This window comes from Microtus pennsylvanicus, chromosome 3, assembly GCF_037038515.1.
Source record: "Microtus pennsylvanicus isolate mMicPen1 chromosome 3, mMicPen1.hap1, whole genome shotgun sequence".
NCBI lineage: Eukaryota > Metazoa > Chordata > Mammalia > Rodentia > Cricetidae > Microtus > Microtus pennsylvanicus.
In genome coordinates this window covers 36,343,932-36,360,603 of record NC_134581.1, presented here as the reverse complement: position 1 = coordinate 36,360,603, position 16,672 = coordinate 36,343,932, and the positions used below count along the sequence as shown (strand labels likewise).

General features: G+C 39.8%; 1 long non-coding RNA gene across 1 annotated transcript in view; it reads right to left on the bottom strand.

Moving 5' to 3' along the window:
* Window positions 1–829: 829 nt before the first annotated feature.
* The window catches only part of LOC142846980 (uncharacterized), a 50,237-nt gene continuing 34,394 nt past the window's right edge, over window positions 830–16,672 (bottom strand). The window contains exon 3 of the long non-coding RNA XR_012910106.1: window positions 830–895. This is a non-coding gene — a long non-coding RNA (uncharacterized LOC142846980). The remainder of the gene's footprint in view (window positions 896–16,672) is intronic.

Genomic DNA, 16,672 nt, shown 5'->3' with positions numbered 1-16,672 from the left:
TTTTTCCAGATGAGGATAACAGTAGCATGCTATCTCAGAGGCTTGTGAGACTAAAAGAAACATTACATGAAAAGTGGCCAGCATTGGGTGAGCACACAATGAATGGTAGCCCCAGACCAAAACTACAGCAGTTACTCATTTCACACCTTTTCTCCCTCTCTGAGGTGCCTGTGAGATGTGAAGACTGAGAAATACTGGCCTAGGGCTGCACTTGGGAACAAGAAAGTGTCGAGTATATAAGTTCAGTGTGGTGGCCATGAAGTATCTAGAGCACTAGGGTGGATGTTTCTGACTCCTGGAAATGTTGCCTTTTGATTGTACTTTAGTGGGAACTTTGAAATTTCCATGGACATGACAGTGATAGACAACAGGCAATCTAATACTCTAGAACTGTTTCAAAACTGGCTTGAGTTGGGGTTGGAATATAAATAAGGCTTCTTTCAGCTTTGGATATAAAGCCTTCATAAAGCTTCACCCATAGGCAACATGGACCTTCTTGACTTCTCCTACAGAAGACATGAAAATTTAGTAGACAAGACCTACTATGAAAGTTTTTGAATTTAGGTAACATAATTACAGGAATAACTCTTAGCCTTGTAATATACTCAAGACAGTAGCTATATAACACACAGTTGCCTGAACTTTAAAGTGGTCTGATTTGTCAAGCAACTTTTAAGTATACGGCATACAGAAAGCCCACAGATGGTCTACGATCTATCACCCTGCTTCTCACCTGTGGCTTTTCCGAAAGAATCATGTCAGTAGCCAAGTAGTGCACTCATGCATATAAGCTATGCATATTCTCCAGAGACATGACTGCTTCTTCTTGCCAGTGTTTTCACTTTTTTTTTTTCTGAGACAGGTTCTCATATAGTCTAAGCTAGGCTTCAATTTACTGTTAATAAAGAGATAAAAATGGTAAATAGCATGAATCAAACATCAAGCGTAGTATACAAAATATTAAGTAGAGGCACATAAAAGCAGATTTGAGGCTAGCAAAATCTTATTGGAGTTGGAGCAAAGTAAGTTCAGTTTATACACTCAGGAGAATGAAAAGAACAGAGAACGAAGCAGAGATGCCAGAGTTGCAGAGAGCTGAGGAATTCCCATTAAGTATATAAAACTATATGATGACAGCAGTTTCGGGACAAGAAGAGACAAAATAGAAAGAAAGAGTATTTGGACACATAATAGCAAAAGGTCTCAAAATTTGATTTAGAAAATGAATCTACACATTTAAGAAGCCACATGGATACAGGTACACTAGATATAAAAAGATCCATTCGGAGAGTCATGAGAGGGAAACAGATGGCCAGGCTTTTGAAAGATAAAAGAAATGGAGAGAGAGAGAGAGAGAGAGAGAGAAGCCTTAGCCCATGTTCACAACTGATTTCTGTCGAGGTCTCATTGTGAGCTGTTGAGCCAGAAGATATTGAGATGATGCACACAACGTGCTTTGAGGGGACTGGGAAGACAGCTCAAAGGTAAAGGTCTTACTGTCTACGTGTGAGGGTTACAAGTCCGATCTCCAGAAGCCACATAAAGCAGGGTGAGTATGATGCACCTTTATTCCCAGTGCTCTTACAGGGGGATGGGGGGATAGAGACAGGAGAATCCCCAGAATCTCAGAAAGACCCTGTTTTAAAGACTCTGCACAAAGTAAACAAGTAGTACATTGTAATGCGAATGCACAGTGTACATTGTAGTCTCTAGGGTGGGGAGTTGCAGTTGTGGGCTTAGAACCCCTTGACTAGTGATATTTAGTATCCATGTGTGCCTTCCGAACTCAATAGTCTCTTGTGTTTTGGAGCCCTGGAAATGGTCTTTCTCAGGGGCCTTAACTAATTCCATTTGAAACTTGAAGACACCTATGTCTATTTGATTTACTTTTGCATACTATCTCACTTTTAGCTTCTCCTCCCAGCCCTTAGTGGAGGAAACAAAAAAGCAAGAAAGGAAGAAATAAAAGGAGAGAGGGAAGAAGAGAGGGAGGGGAGAATTGAAAGAAGGAAAGAAGGAAGGAAGGAAAAAAGAAGGAAGGATGAAGGAAGACAAAGAGAGAGAGGAGAGAGAGAAGAGAGAGAGAGAGAGAGAGAGAGAGAGAGAGAGAGAGAGAGAGAGAGAGAGAGAGAGAGAGAGAGAGAGAGACGCAAAACCAAAATAAAACCAAGAGCCTTTGTTCAGGGATCTCTGAGTGAGGCGGGGCTAAGCTAGATCTCCTATTATTCTGACAGGAAATTGGAATGCTGACTGGGGGGGTTAGAACACTTTCTGTGAAACCTCTTGCCTATATAATCACTGTGAGTGACTGAAGACTTTAGGCATGTTTTAATTGACCACCACAGACCGCAGTGGCAATGGTGAAGAAAACCCCGATGCTTATATGAGTAAATACACAGAATGTGCTTCTCAAATATCTAGCAAGGTTTTGTGATGATAAACTGAGACTAAAAATGAACTTCCAGGAGCTGAGAAAGACATCTAAAAAGAGCGGACTGTTACTATAACGTTTAATGGTTAAAAACTGAATGCTTTCCATTTAAGATCAGAAGGGAGAAAAGTCTATCCTCTTCATCACCACTTTTTCCCAGCATAGCATAGAACATTCCAGTGAAAATAATTAGATTAAAAACAACAGAACCAGCACCACACTTGGATCTAAAAGGTTGACCTTTGCCCATGTGGTTGAGGCCAGGCATCAGTGCAATTAGAAGATGGAATTGATAGGACCGAGTGGAAGGTAGGTCACTGGGTTTATTTTCTTGAAGGAGATATTGAGACCCCAGTCTCCACCCTCTTTACTTTATGGCCATCTTGAGGTAGATAGGCCCTCCCTCAGTCATACTTCTCTTACTGATACACTACGCTACCACAGGATCACAGCCTCCGGACATTTTAGTCAGGCAGCTTTTTATGTTGGTGGATTATTGCAGGTACTTTATCCAGTGAATGAAAATTGACAAACATCAAAACAAGGAACCCAGACTACCAAGGGCCATATTTATGATTTTCTTATTTACGTGTGTGTCCTAGCATGCTAGTGTAAAAGCACATGAGTATAGGAGCTGAGGAGACCAGAAGAGGGCATCTGGTGCTGGGAGCAGAACTGGGGTCCGCTGGGAGAGCATCAAGTGCCTTAACTACTAAGCCACCTCTCTAACTCCAGAGGCCATGATTGTATAAATAGAAAATTCTGAGGAATAATATGAAAACTAATTGGCTTAATCACATTTCTAGACATGTGATCAATCTGCGAAGACCCATTTATTTTATATGTTAGCAGCAAATAATTAAAAAATTAAGTTAAGACAATGAGCATTGTAGACATAAGACTAGTCCACACAAAACCAGTTATGAAACTTTCATCTCACCAAGATGGGCAGGGTTAGATCTGTAACTCAGTGGTTTAGTTCTTAAATAGTGTGTGTGTGTGTGTGTGTGTATGTGTATTGTGTGTATTCAGTTTGACTCACCAGGTAAAAAGATGAACAAATGCAATTGTATTGAAAGATGTGGGGGAAAAAAGAGGGAGTAACCTTGCAAAACGCTGGGAGAAATATAAATTGTAAGATACTTTAACAACCTTGGAGAACTGTTTGATAGCTCCTCAAAATCCTAACAGTTACCATACGGTCCTGTAACATCATTCTGAGGTATGAACTCAGGTATATTGATGATTTATATCTATCCAAAAATGTATGCCCAAATGTTTATAACAGCAGTGTTCAAAATTGCCAACATGCAAAATCAATCCAAGTGTTCATTGGCTGATAAGTGGATACAAAGTGTGGCATATACCCACAGGATATGTTATGTATTCATAAAAGATGCTATGTGCATGCAGTAGAATATAGGGGAATCACAAAAAGTAGTAATGTTTCAAGATCCAACACAGCTAAAGCTTGAAAACATTTTATTCAATGAAAGAAAGTAGACACGAAAGACTATCTAGTGTACAATTCTGTTCATGTGAAGTATTAAGAATGGGCAACTCAATGAAAACAGCAGTTCAGAGGCCAAGTTTCTTGGGGGCCAAGAGGAACAGGAGGATGACTGGTAAAGCAAATGCAATTTCTTTAGGGTCTGGTAAAATGTTTGAGCCTCATATAGAGATCATGGTCTCATAACCTTGTGGGTGTTCTAGAAAAAATGAAATTTTACCCTTAAAATAAGACTTTTGAGGTATGAAAGGTACATCTCGTTTTTTTTCCAAAGCCTTTCGAAAGTGTAAAAATTAAAATTAAATCCACCACCAACCCTATGATCTAGATACAAATACAATTAACATTTTAAAATGTCTGTTCCAGTCTTTTTTCATACACACACACATATATACATATACACTTATGTACACACATATATGCATATACATATACACACATGTTTTGATGCACTCAAGCACAGATCATATGTATAAAACTAGTTTTCCCCAATGACATATTATTGCAAATGTTACAGGTATTCAAGAACCAATCAGAATAGAGACTCTAAGGAACCCTTTCTCTGGAAGAATGTGTTTAACTGTGGGCCAACAGGAGTAGTCTATCCACTGCTTGCAATCACCCATTAAAATGTTTTCCAGGGCCAAGTCTTAATGTTAACCACAACTTCGAGGAGCAATGACATTGAGAAAAGAGATTTACCAAGTATTCTACTGCAAGAACGCAGCTTGAGTTGCTACTTCACGAGACGTTTCTCCCTTTCCCTCAACATTCTGTTCTTTCGCAGGTATCAACCCACGTCTGTTGTCACAGGCAGCTAACTGGGTAATGATTAGCCATGATTTTTGGCATGCTGGTGTTGTACAGGAGAATTGTGTGTTGAACAATAAAACCCTCAGGTACTATGCTTTTATGTACACTTGCTGTCGTCATATGAGAAAGTCTAGCCCAGTGGTAACAGGGCTTCTTTTTCTGTTTATATTTCAGAAGCTAAAATAATACGTCATCTTTTCTAAGTATATAATGGCTCCATAGTCTTCATGGACTGATAAAAATGAGATATTAAAGCATCAAATAAAAATATGAAGGCACGAAGATCCTTCTGGGACACTCAGCAATGCTGAAGAAAACCGTAGCTCTCTATGAAAGAGGTCATGGGTTTGACAGTCCAAGTGTCTTAGAGAATGGTTTAGCTTAAACATATACTATAGGTGGTTGTCATTGGAAAGCCTTCGTGTAACAGTTTGTTTTACAGGCCTCTGACAGCAATTGATTCCTTACCAGTTATGCTTGGATACCAGTTGGATTCTTTGAAAAAGGCTATCAAGTCACCTTTAGTTAAATTTGCTCAGACCCACCCAGCAACTCAGTGGCAGCTTGGAAGCCATGTTCGTTAATTCACGGGCTGCTTCTCCTACTGTAGGAACACAGCCTTTATAATGGACCTTATAAAAAAACAGATTTTATGTGAGGTGACTAGTTAAAAAAAAACATGACCTTTCAAATTATATCGCCATTTTCCACATAAAAGCCTCAGCCAGCCTCTTAATTCATGTGACCTTTGGAATCCATAAAATCACTTCCCAGGGAGACTCGATGTGGATTTGATTGGGGCCTGTTTTTCTGACCTAGAGTGAGGAGGAGCCAGCCACCTACTGCAGTCCAGGGATCAGTGGAATTCGCTCTCCCTCAGGGAAAATGCTCAGCCCCCAGAAGCCATCCGAGCCCTGTGATGCATTGCTAAAGACTGCTGGCTATGCTAGCCACACTTAACATTTGTCTCTGGATGACAAGCTGAAGAAAACCTTTCGATTTGCCAGATGTCTGCCTGAAGATATTCCAGAGATGCTGACAACCGCAGGACGCTAAGATTCTGCAAGCGTGAGCATTAGGAGAGCAGAAGAGTCTCTTTAGCGGGATTCCTCTCGGCTCATAAGGAAGCTTTACATTTGAACTGGTGAATGACTAGATGAAATGAGAAAACATAAGCTTGGAAAATTCTCTGTAATATCTTTAAATTACACTTTTTTTTCAAATAAATATAGTTACTTTACCCTGCATCTGCATTACAGGAAACACAAAAAAAGTTGAAGGTATGGATACATTTTTAATTAACATGTTAAATTGTATGTTTGTTGTTCAAATTTCCTTCTTTAACTTTTTATTTTTATAGCTCTTTTTCTCTGTTATGATTCAAGTAAAATATCTTGTATCTTTAAATAATAAACAAAATATCTTATATTTAAGCACAATGTCTTGTATATTTAAGTAAAACTCTTGTATCAAAAAGTACCCTTAAAAGTTGTTAAATTTGTTGTCATCATCATTGTTATTGATGATTATGCCGAGGTCTCATCATGTGGCCCTGGCTGGACTGAATCTCACTTAGAGAAGCCCAAGCTGCCCTCTAATTGAACCTGCCTCTACCTCCTGAGCGCTCTGAGTGGAGGTGCGAGCCGTTCTCCTTGATCTACCGATTTTTCTACCTGAATGATTTCTTATTGTATCCATATGTACTTTATTTACTTCCTTTAACTCACTTCCAGGAATATACTGTACTTGGAGTAATTTCACCCCCCACTCATTACACTCTTGTCCACCCAAACCCTCTCAGAAACTTCCCTCATGTTTTGACGTTTACTTTGTAACTGAGCCCACTTGTGGTGGCTTGAACGTGCTGGAGAGTTGGGAGTTAGCTACTAGAACAGAGAAATTTTACCGGTGGCTATGCTAACGAACATGACACCCTGTCCCTCAGGACCCATGATCTGCTCACAGTCGATCGGTGGCACTTGGGGTCTCATGAGCTTCTCTCCCGTGTATGGAGAAATGTGATACACTCAGTGTTCTGCAGGTGTTGTGTAGGTAGCCATAGCGGCAGTGAACTCATGAGTACGGTGGTCTTGCTGTGTCCAGAGGGCACTGCCCCCCAAGTCAGAGGCTCTTATATCTTCTCTGTCCCCTCATTTGTTGCTCGCTGAGCCTTGGAAGGGCAGTATAGAGGTCTTGTTTAGGAACAAGTACTCCACAGCCACTTGTTCCCACAGTGTGAGGAGTTATGAGTCTCTCTTTACCACTGACAACCACACAAAAGAAGCTTCTCTCAGGAAGTCCGAAAGCAGCTCTACTGCTTTTTAATCCTATTTGTGGTCACAAAACATGTTGATGTTTTCTCCATGTGACTACACATGCTAAAAGTCCCTCATCTGAAACTTATAACATATTCCAATATTCAAATGTAGTCTCACTTACTGAAGTGTTCAACTATCAATAAACACTTAGAACTTGTAACTTAATATTATAATAAATGACCCTCCCAGCCCTCAGGAGGCAGAAGCAGGTTTAACTCTGTGAGTTCAAGGCTACTGTTTTCTCTATACTATATATACTATATAGAAAGTTTCAGGCCAGGGCTACATAGTAAGAACCTTTCAACCCAAAAGATACGGTTAACATGTGTTGCTAAAAGATTTATATACATGCCAGCCTGTTTTGTTGCTTGGAACAAAGTTATAATGTATTTTAAAGTTGAAGGTACATATTACCACAGCCTTCCCCAAACATATCACAGTCTCTGGACGTATCAGTAAACATTAAATTTGAACTATGAACCATGGACTGTGAGGGTCAACACTGTGTTTTTACCTGCATGCCACTGACATTCCAGAAGTTTCTTGGTTGATAATCTTTAGTAACACCTAAGGTCTGTCTAAATTAAGGCATAAAACCTTGAAGAGGAGATGATAGGCAATTACATACGAAAGGCAGAATAAATGATGCTCTCAGCTTTAATGATTTCCAGAAGGTTTTGAAAATCTTTTCATCTTGTGCTCTATTACCTTAAAGCTTAAAACAATGTTGGAACACTGTCATGTTATCTGAAGGGGCAGTTTTTCAAGATGTCCTTTCACAGCTCCTGATAACACAGTCGATGAACTTTCTTACCTGGGGGAACAAAGAGTTCTTTTCCGTTTCAAGGATATTTCAAAACACTAAATCTTACTAAGTCTTGCTATCCTCAGAAGCATCCTGAGACAGCTTTTTCCGCCTGAATTTTTTTTTTTTGTAATGCTACACCTAGGTACAGAACCTGGGTCTCATGTATGCCAGGTGGCCTAGCACTGAGCTGCACTCTGGCCCTGCCCAACTGTCTTGTGAATGACTGGTCGGTTGCTTTGCTCAAAACGAATAATCTTACCTGGTTCTGTTCAGTCCTTTCTGACACCATTAAACTTACAGGACAGACGCCCATTCTTTCTACACTGAGGCTAGAAAATATACAGAGGCAATTCAGAATCAAGGCTGGAAATGACAGCAGATATGGAGCAGCACTGAGAACACAAGCCCTTCTAAATGTGCTGGCTGTGGAGATGGAGGACTCCTGAGTGGGGCTGAGAGCTGAGCCTCCTGCAGAGAGTGGCAAAGAGCCAGAGGCTGCACCATCAGGAAGTGGAAGCAGCAGTATGGGCTCTGTCGTATCTGTCGGCCGAGTCCTAGAGACCTATCCAACTGACTATCATGAATGCTTTTTATGGAAACGAGATAAATTGCTTGCGTCACTGTGGCCATTTCTCTTTATCAGAGAGGTGGAAGAGTCTATGAACTGCAGATGTCAAGCTGGTATACGCTAATGTGTAATCATTACACACATACACACACACACACACACACACACACACACACACACACACACACACACACTGAAATCTATTCTTCTTCAATGGCCTGGTTTTCTGTTTTACTGAATCAGATAGAAAGACACAGATATTGACTAGTTGTCCAGAGGTGTGTCTGTGGGGCTGTGGCACCTCCTTTATTAGCCCTTTAGGTTTCAGATCTTTCCCAACTCAGGTACATGTGTGAGAACTCCATTCCTCACGGTCTGTACTTCTGTGACTCATCACAGTGTGAGAAAGGTGTGGAAAGGAGGGTGTGCCAGGAGAGAGGACTTTTTCATTCTCTATCCCCTAAACCCCACCTTTTCTTTCTTGTTCTGAGTGGATCCTTCTTACCTCCCCCCCCCCCCCAATTCTTTCTTCTTTGTTACCTATCAAGTTAAATAACAGTGCTGTACCTTGGGAGAACTGGGTGTGTAGGGCAGCCAGCAAAACAATCCACTGTGTTATCTCTTCCATCACCCTTATCTTACTACTGTATTTAATTTAGAAGGATTGTCTGGCTCGGAGAATGGCCATACTTGCCCAGACTTCTCTTCTTCTCCTCTCTCTCTCTCTCTCTCTCTCTCTCTCTCTCTCTCTCTCTCTCTCCTGTTCCATTTTGCTTACTTCTCACTTGCCTTCTCCCTACCTGTCCAATTCAAACATAGTTAAATTCCTTGCCTGAGTTTATCGTTTAAAGATTAATTGACTACTGTGCTGTTGCCTGATGAGAAAGCAGAGGATTGTATACATGCAGGGAACCCAGTATCATCATGGAAAGAGAGATGAAGCCACATTGTTGAGAAATGGTAGCACTCCTCTCATCTCCTCTCATGGTACCATTATTCTCAGGGGCAAAAATGCGGAATCTGTTTCCTAGGTTTCGTCATCAGATGAATGGGTGGAGATGGAGCGGGTCTGTAAGCACAATGGAGACTGTTCCACCTCCACAAAAGGAAACCTGCCATTTGAGAAGCACAAATCAACCTGGGAAATATTAAACGCAGCCAATAAGCCATGCACTGAACTACAAATATTCTATGGTCTCACAGAAGCTGAGGAAAACGAGCAGGCTGAGGAGCAGTGGGGATGGATACACTTTGGAAATTGTTGGTCAAATGATACAAAATCTAAGTTAGGCCAAAGAAATAAATTTAGAAATTTCATTGTACATATCAAATATTTTTTCCATTAACCAAAAATCATATACTTGAAAATAGAGAGTATGTTTAAACGTTTCTACCACAAAGAGAAAAATGACTGTTGATTACCTTGATTCAACCAGTCCATAATATATGTAATGTCAAAACACGATGATATATTCACAAATACACAGACTCTTTAAACTACATACATTACAAAGTAAAAGAAATAAAATTACTTTTAGTGTCACTGAGACTGGGTCAGAATTTTGGCTGTACTCTTCACAGAGATAACTTCTTTAACCACGATGAATGTCTGTTTTCTCATCACTAGAATGTAATCAATTAGGCAAACAAATCTAAACAAATCATCATATGAAAATGAATACTAAAAAATGACCAGGTTCAGGGCCACTTCCCCTTTCTCTGCTCCTTAGCTTTATTCCTTTCTCCCTCCCAGAGCCTCTTTGATCTTATACATGACTTCGGCAAAATTCAATAAATGGTTATTGACTCACTGGGATGACAATGCTAATGAACAGAACATGTCAGTAAGATGGTCTTTGTGATCAGTCCAAACACTTGCTTGGCATGAAGACTTAGGTCTCTAGAACTCTGCAGGACAAAAAGAGGAATATAGATGATAAGAATATTATTAATGCTTTTATGTGTGACTGCATATAATTAGACATATGAAGTAGCTATCTATGTTCATTTGGGTATATTTATATTAATGCCATATTCCTAGGACATTTTCCCACATTATATTCTTCTAGGCTCAAAAAAGAACTGCAAACAGCATGAGCTCTCCTCACCTCTCTGTTATTTCCCATCAGCCCTTCCCTTATAGAACCTTCACACCTTTCAATAATTCCAGAATGCTGTTATTTCAACAACTCCACACAAGGCAACCTCTCCATTCAACTCAGCTTTCCCTTGAATTCATTGATCATCTTGTCTGTTAACACCACAGTCACTCGTACATGAGGGAGAAAGCGTTTTCTGAAACCCCCGCCCTCCTCTCATGGATCTTTAAAACCTTTCCTTTTCAATTCAACACTTCTATTTTCACTGTTTGTCACTTTCCTCTCTGCTGGCTTGCTTGTGATCTTGCCCCTCCGCGTCGTTGTTTTGAGAGCTGCATCGCCATTTGCTCTCATCTGTTTCCTTAGAACACTCCATAGTTCCCGACACATAGCAAGTAGATGCTCAAGCAGTATTTGCTAAGAGGATTGATGGGGAGGGTGTGTGCAGGTACTTTATGAGCTCACATTTGCTGCTCTTCTGAAGTGTTTTTCAATGCTGGAAGTGACTCAACATATTTCTTACAAACTTTTCCTGTATAATTTGGTGAATCTCTGAAAAACGATCGTATTTCCATTTTAATTCTTGGTGTCGAATTCAATATTAGTACAAAAAAAAGTTTCTGTATTAAAACCAAACTACAGTGTGAACACAGGAAGAGATATAGAAAGAAATTAATGTCTTTTTTAAATAGGCAGACTTTGTGGGTCATGTAATATTCTGCAGAAGCAATTTTATGCCCTGTTGCCAATTCCAATATCACCTATCTATGACTTTTCAACAGTCATGTTTTCCCCGTTTCCTTCTTAACCTCTCTGTGGAGTTGTAGATACAGGTGCACTCCCTCCACAAGCAGAAAATGACTCACACGGCAGCTGACATCAGGGGTTTGACAAACAGAATAAAAGGTAACTAGAGTGCAATTGCTTGGCTGGCGTTACTCAGTTACTATCTGGTAATCTTCCCTTCTCTCTTGGGCTTCTGGAGGTTTCAATTCTTGTTAATGAGGCTTGGAGTTATCCTGATGTGTCTAGTTCTGTAATATATTGAGTCTAACAAAAAGGTAGCTATTCATAACGACAGGAAGCCAGTGTTTAAAAAGAACACATGATAGAGATGGGCATTCTGAAGGAGGACAGTGTCTGGAAGTTTTATTTAACTTATTTCAATTCCCTTTCTTAGTAGTATATGGCTATATATAATTCTTCAAAAAATATTATTGGTTACTAATTGAATAAATAATGCGCTTTCTTAATTAGTAAAATTTGTCACAGTGCATTCATTTAAAAAACAAAAAGAGCTAACAGTATCCTGGTTAGCTTTAACCTAGGTCCCCCTGTTAGGAGAGCCTGGATCAGAATGACCCCATATGCTGTGAGGGATTGTTTTGACTGTTCCTTGGTGGAGGAGATGGTATCATCTCTAGGTACATAGCCCGTACCTACTCAGTGTAAAAGAGCTATGTGGACATAAGCTGGTCTGCCAGCCAGCCAACAAGCAGCTACCTCCATGGTACTTCCTTTACTTTCTGGCTCTGAAGAAAGTTCATTGGTCAGAGGTAAGGCTGTGTAGGAGAGCAAGCAAGCCTACCTTGACATTCCCATTGTGACTTCTCTCCATGATGGATTGTGATGGCAAACTGCAAACTAAAGAAACTTTTTCCTCCCCAAAGATGCTTGTAGTCAGAATATTTTATCATAGCAACAGAAAGAAAACTGAGACAAACACTAAGACATTTTCCCAAGAAGTGTAAGAAGAATCATCTAAAGACTGTCAAAAAAAATTTGATATAAAAATAGAACACAAAAATATGTGACTTTTCTTTCCATTTAAGCCGTGCTAAAAGAATTACTAAAATCAACTTGAAAAAATTCAATTCTCTCATCTAGAGAGGAAATCAAACATTTTTAAGGGAAATCTATGATAGGGGTGGTAGGAAAGAGAAATTAAATGTTTAGAAATACAGACAAAGCCCAGATATGTCAATCCTTAAAGGCTCACAATGTGTTAAGCAATGACTTTAATATATAAGCAAATCCCTGAGAGAACACATGAGAAGAATTAACACCGCATTACAAAGGAATCCAGAGAGACATCAAGGAGGAAGCTGCCACTGAAGACTTTTTTTCCAGGGCATTGAGGCAATCCAGTCTCTACCAAGCAGAAAATTTATTATGGAAAGCTAGACACACAGGAGTATGGATGGCTATCTGAATCCCCATGCTCATTACACATCTGAGACTATTTGATAAGCTTTAGATTAACACATTTCTAAGATAACATGACAATGACTTTAATTAGTACCAAAGTCATTATTAGGATGAACAGTACTTTACTTTTATAATCCTACAGAAGTCAGAGGGGGAAGGGGTAAGTATGTTATGAATATATTATATTCATGCATAGCTTTCATAGTTTTTATTATTTCTGAAAAAATGTTATTAAAATATCAATTATCCATTCATAGGCTATAGGATAGTTTGATTGTTTCCATTTCTTAGCTAAGAGTGGAATAGCTGGATAATATGGCAGATTTATTTCATATTTTTGAGAGTTTTCCACATTGACTTTCAGAGTGGCTGGTCCAGTTTGCAACCCATTCACCAACAATGAATGAAGGTTCCCTAAGTGAGCCTTTGAGAAGAATACATTATGGCACCATGAGACAGAGAATTTGCAAGTTCCCTTCATTTAACGGAACAGAGGGTTCAGAAGTGGGATCCACCCTGAAATTGAAAAATATTTTATTCTAAAAGATTTTATGTTTTAGCAAAATTTATGAAATAATGCAATGGACCTATTCACTCATCACTACTCTTCAACAATCATTATCAACTTACCAATTTTGCTTCATTTCCGTTTTTACGTTTTTTTTAGATATGCAAATCTCGTGTCAGACATCAACTCTTTTCTTTTAGTAACAGTGTGATCCCTTGTGACATTTGCAGACATCCTTACTCTTATTTTACCCTCCTCTAGCCTTCTTCTGCATTTATCTCTACCCCTCCCTAATTAAAGCCCCACTGATGTGGGAATCTTCTGTTTTGTGTTGATTTCAGTGGTTTAATAAAGAAACTGCCTAGGCCCGTTTGATAGGCCAACCCTTAGGTGGGTGGAGTAAACAGAACAGAATGCTGGGAGAAAGAAGCTGAGTCAGGGAGTCGCCATGATTCTCGCACTCCAGACAGACACAGGTTAAGATCTTCCCTGGTAAGCCAGCTCGTGGGGCTACACAGATTATTAGAAATGGGTTAAAGCAATATGTAAGAGCTAGCCAATAAGAGGCTGGAACTAATGGGCCAGGCAGTGTTTAAAAGAATACAGTTTCCGTGTAATTATTTCGGGGCATAAGCTAGCCATGCGAGTGGCCGCGTGCCGGGGACACAGCCCGCAGTTCCCTATTACAACACCCCACTCCCATTTCTCATTCAGATCAATTGTGCCCTGGCAGTCCCTTTTCTATTTCTTCTTCACCCCTCTAATCCTACACTTGTTCACTTTTACTTTTCCAATTTCTACAACTATTCCAGGCTATGCATCTTCAACTGATGAGGGCATCTTGTCTCTATTGTCAGTACAAACGGATTCGAAAAAGCATCTTCTTTCAGTAGAAAATATGATACTGATGAGGTTTTCAATGCTCCAGTGTAATGTATATAGGGATGAAACAGAAGAGACCTGTAGATGAAAAGTCTTATGGGTATCACACCTTTAAACGTTGACTCTGAACATACTATTCTGGATGAGAGCCTCTTGAGCATTTTAGATACAGATGACAGAGTCCAAATGTAGAGGGAGGTAGCATGTACAGCTGCCTGCAAAGGAGTACACGTCTGGATTCAACCCGGAGATACAGCCACAGTGTGTCTTGCATGAAAATGTAAGACAAAAAGTCTTCCCCCCTTTAAAACCATTAGGCAAAAAGATGACGGACAAGCCAGAAAATCTGGTGCCAGCAAAGCAGATAGGATATTTTCACTTGAGTAATGTCTGCAGGCAGTTTATAGATGAGGCAGTTGGGAAGCCAATTATGTTCCCTTCAAAACACTTTGTCCAGAATGTCCACCCTAGTCTCTCTTGTGTCCCAAAGGTCAGGGTAGAATATTGGCCAAGAAGCCAAGTTCTAAGAAATGTCCTCAACAGTTACGGTAAAAAAAAAAAAAAAAAAAAAAAAAAAAAAAAAAAAAAAAAAAAAAAAAATCCTAGGTAAAAGGTTCACTAGTCTAATTTAAAGTCAAAGGAAACAGAATCTTGCCAAAAATTTGGTTGCAAAATCTTCATGAAGCGTTCCTAGTCCAGGGCTACAAAAATTTAGCTGAACTGCATGAGGGGAAGACACAAATTTTTAAAACACAGCAAACAAACAAAAATCCAAATCGTGTGTCTGATTAGCCATGTATTACTAGTGAGTCCTGCACCTGCTCGCCCCTCGGGAGTGTCTCACCTCAGCCTTCTCAAGCCACTGTGCAGCTGAGGGGTCCCCGTGGAAGCCAGCCCGGCAAGTGCTGACTCAGGTTCACCAGGATCCGGAGCTCACCTGGAAGAGGTGGTCAGGGCACCTCTGATGTGAGAGAGCCGAGTGTGCAGGGCCTCTAATTAGATACCAGCGAGCTAAATGACTAGATTCATGGGGTAGGCTATCATTTTACCTCCTGGATAAGAAACAGAGCGATGGCACAGATATGATTCCTCAGCAAATTGGCAACAGCTGCCAAATTGCACACTCAGGAAGCCCAAGACAACACTATTCAACAGATATTCTGCGAGAGGCCTAAAATTTTCCTAAGACAGGTTTTTGCGAATTTTGTGTTGTTAATCATCAGGTGGGCTGAGGGCCAGGTTGAGCAGTGTGGATTTGATGTGACCTTCTCTTTCCAGCTGGATCACACTGATGCAAGAGCCTGAAAAGACAACTCACTCAACGCACATGGCCTTCTCTTCTTTTTACCGCCACTTCCTCACCTGTTACATGAGACCTTGAGATATATGCCTAAATCCACTCCTGGAACTGATCTGAAAATAACATAAATAAGAAAAACACACTTTAAAAGTTGACAATGCCAAGCATAATCTTTATTATGATGTCCTTTAAGCTACTGAAATTTTACGCCTTCATTCTCTGTGTCTTGTTCTTAATTATGCAGTAAAAGAATATTTAGTATTTATAAAGACAGAGGAAAAATTTCAGATTTAGCAGGAATATCATAATTTGATACTAACTCAAGATCATACTTAACTCTTATATAATGTATTCTTCAGGGCAGTGGTTCTAAACCTTCCTAAAGCCATGATCCCTTAATTCCTCATGCTCCGGTGACTCCCCACCATAAAATTATTTGTGTTACTACTTCCTAACAGTAATTTTACTACTCTTATGAATTCCATTGTAAATTTCTGTATTCTGATGACCTTAGGCTACCCCTGTGAAAAGGTTGTCAGACCCCTAAAAATTTTGTGATCCCTAGGTTGAGAACTGCTGCTCTAGAATAGAACACACATACACATTTATACATAATACACACACAGACACACATACATATAATGGGGATTTATTACGGTGGCTCACGTGTTATGGTCCAGCTACTCCTATCTGTCTACCAACAGAAACTCTGAGAATTCAATTCTGTTAACAAGGCCAGATATCTGATATGGTCTTTGGTATAAGACAGAATCCTGAAGAATAGGCTCTAATGCCAATAAGAGCAAGGGCAAGAAGGAAATTTTTTTTCTTCCTTGTTCTTTACATAGACTGCCATCAGAAGGTGTGGCCCAGATTAAAGGTGGATCATCCCACCTTAAAAGATATGGATTTAGCTGGGCTGGTGGTGACGCACTTGGGAGGCAGAGGCAGGCAGATCTCTGTGAGTTTGAGGCCAGCCTGATCTACAAGAGCTAGTTCCAGGTCAGGCTCCAAAACTACAAAGAAACCCTGTCTCAAAAAACAAAAAACAAAACATAAAAAAATATGGATTTAAAGTAGATCTTCCCACCTCAAATGATTCAATTAAGAAAAAATTCTTCACAGGTGTACCCAGTTGTTTGGGTTTTAGTTAATTCCAGATGTAGTCAAGTTGATAACCAAGAATAGCCATCATACACATTGATAAGTTTTTTATATATAATAATC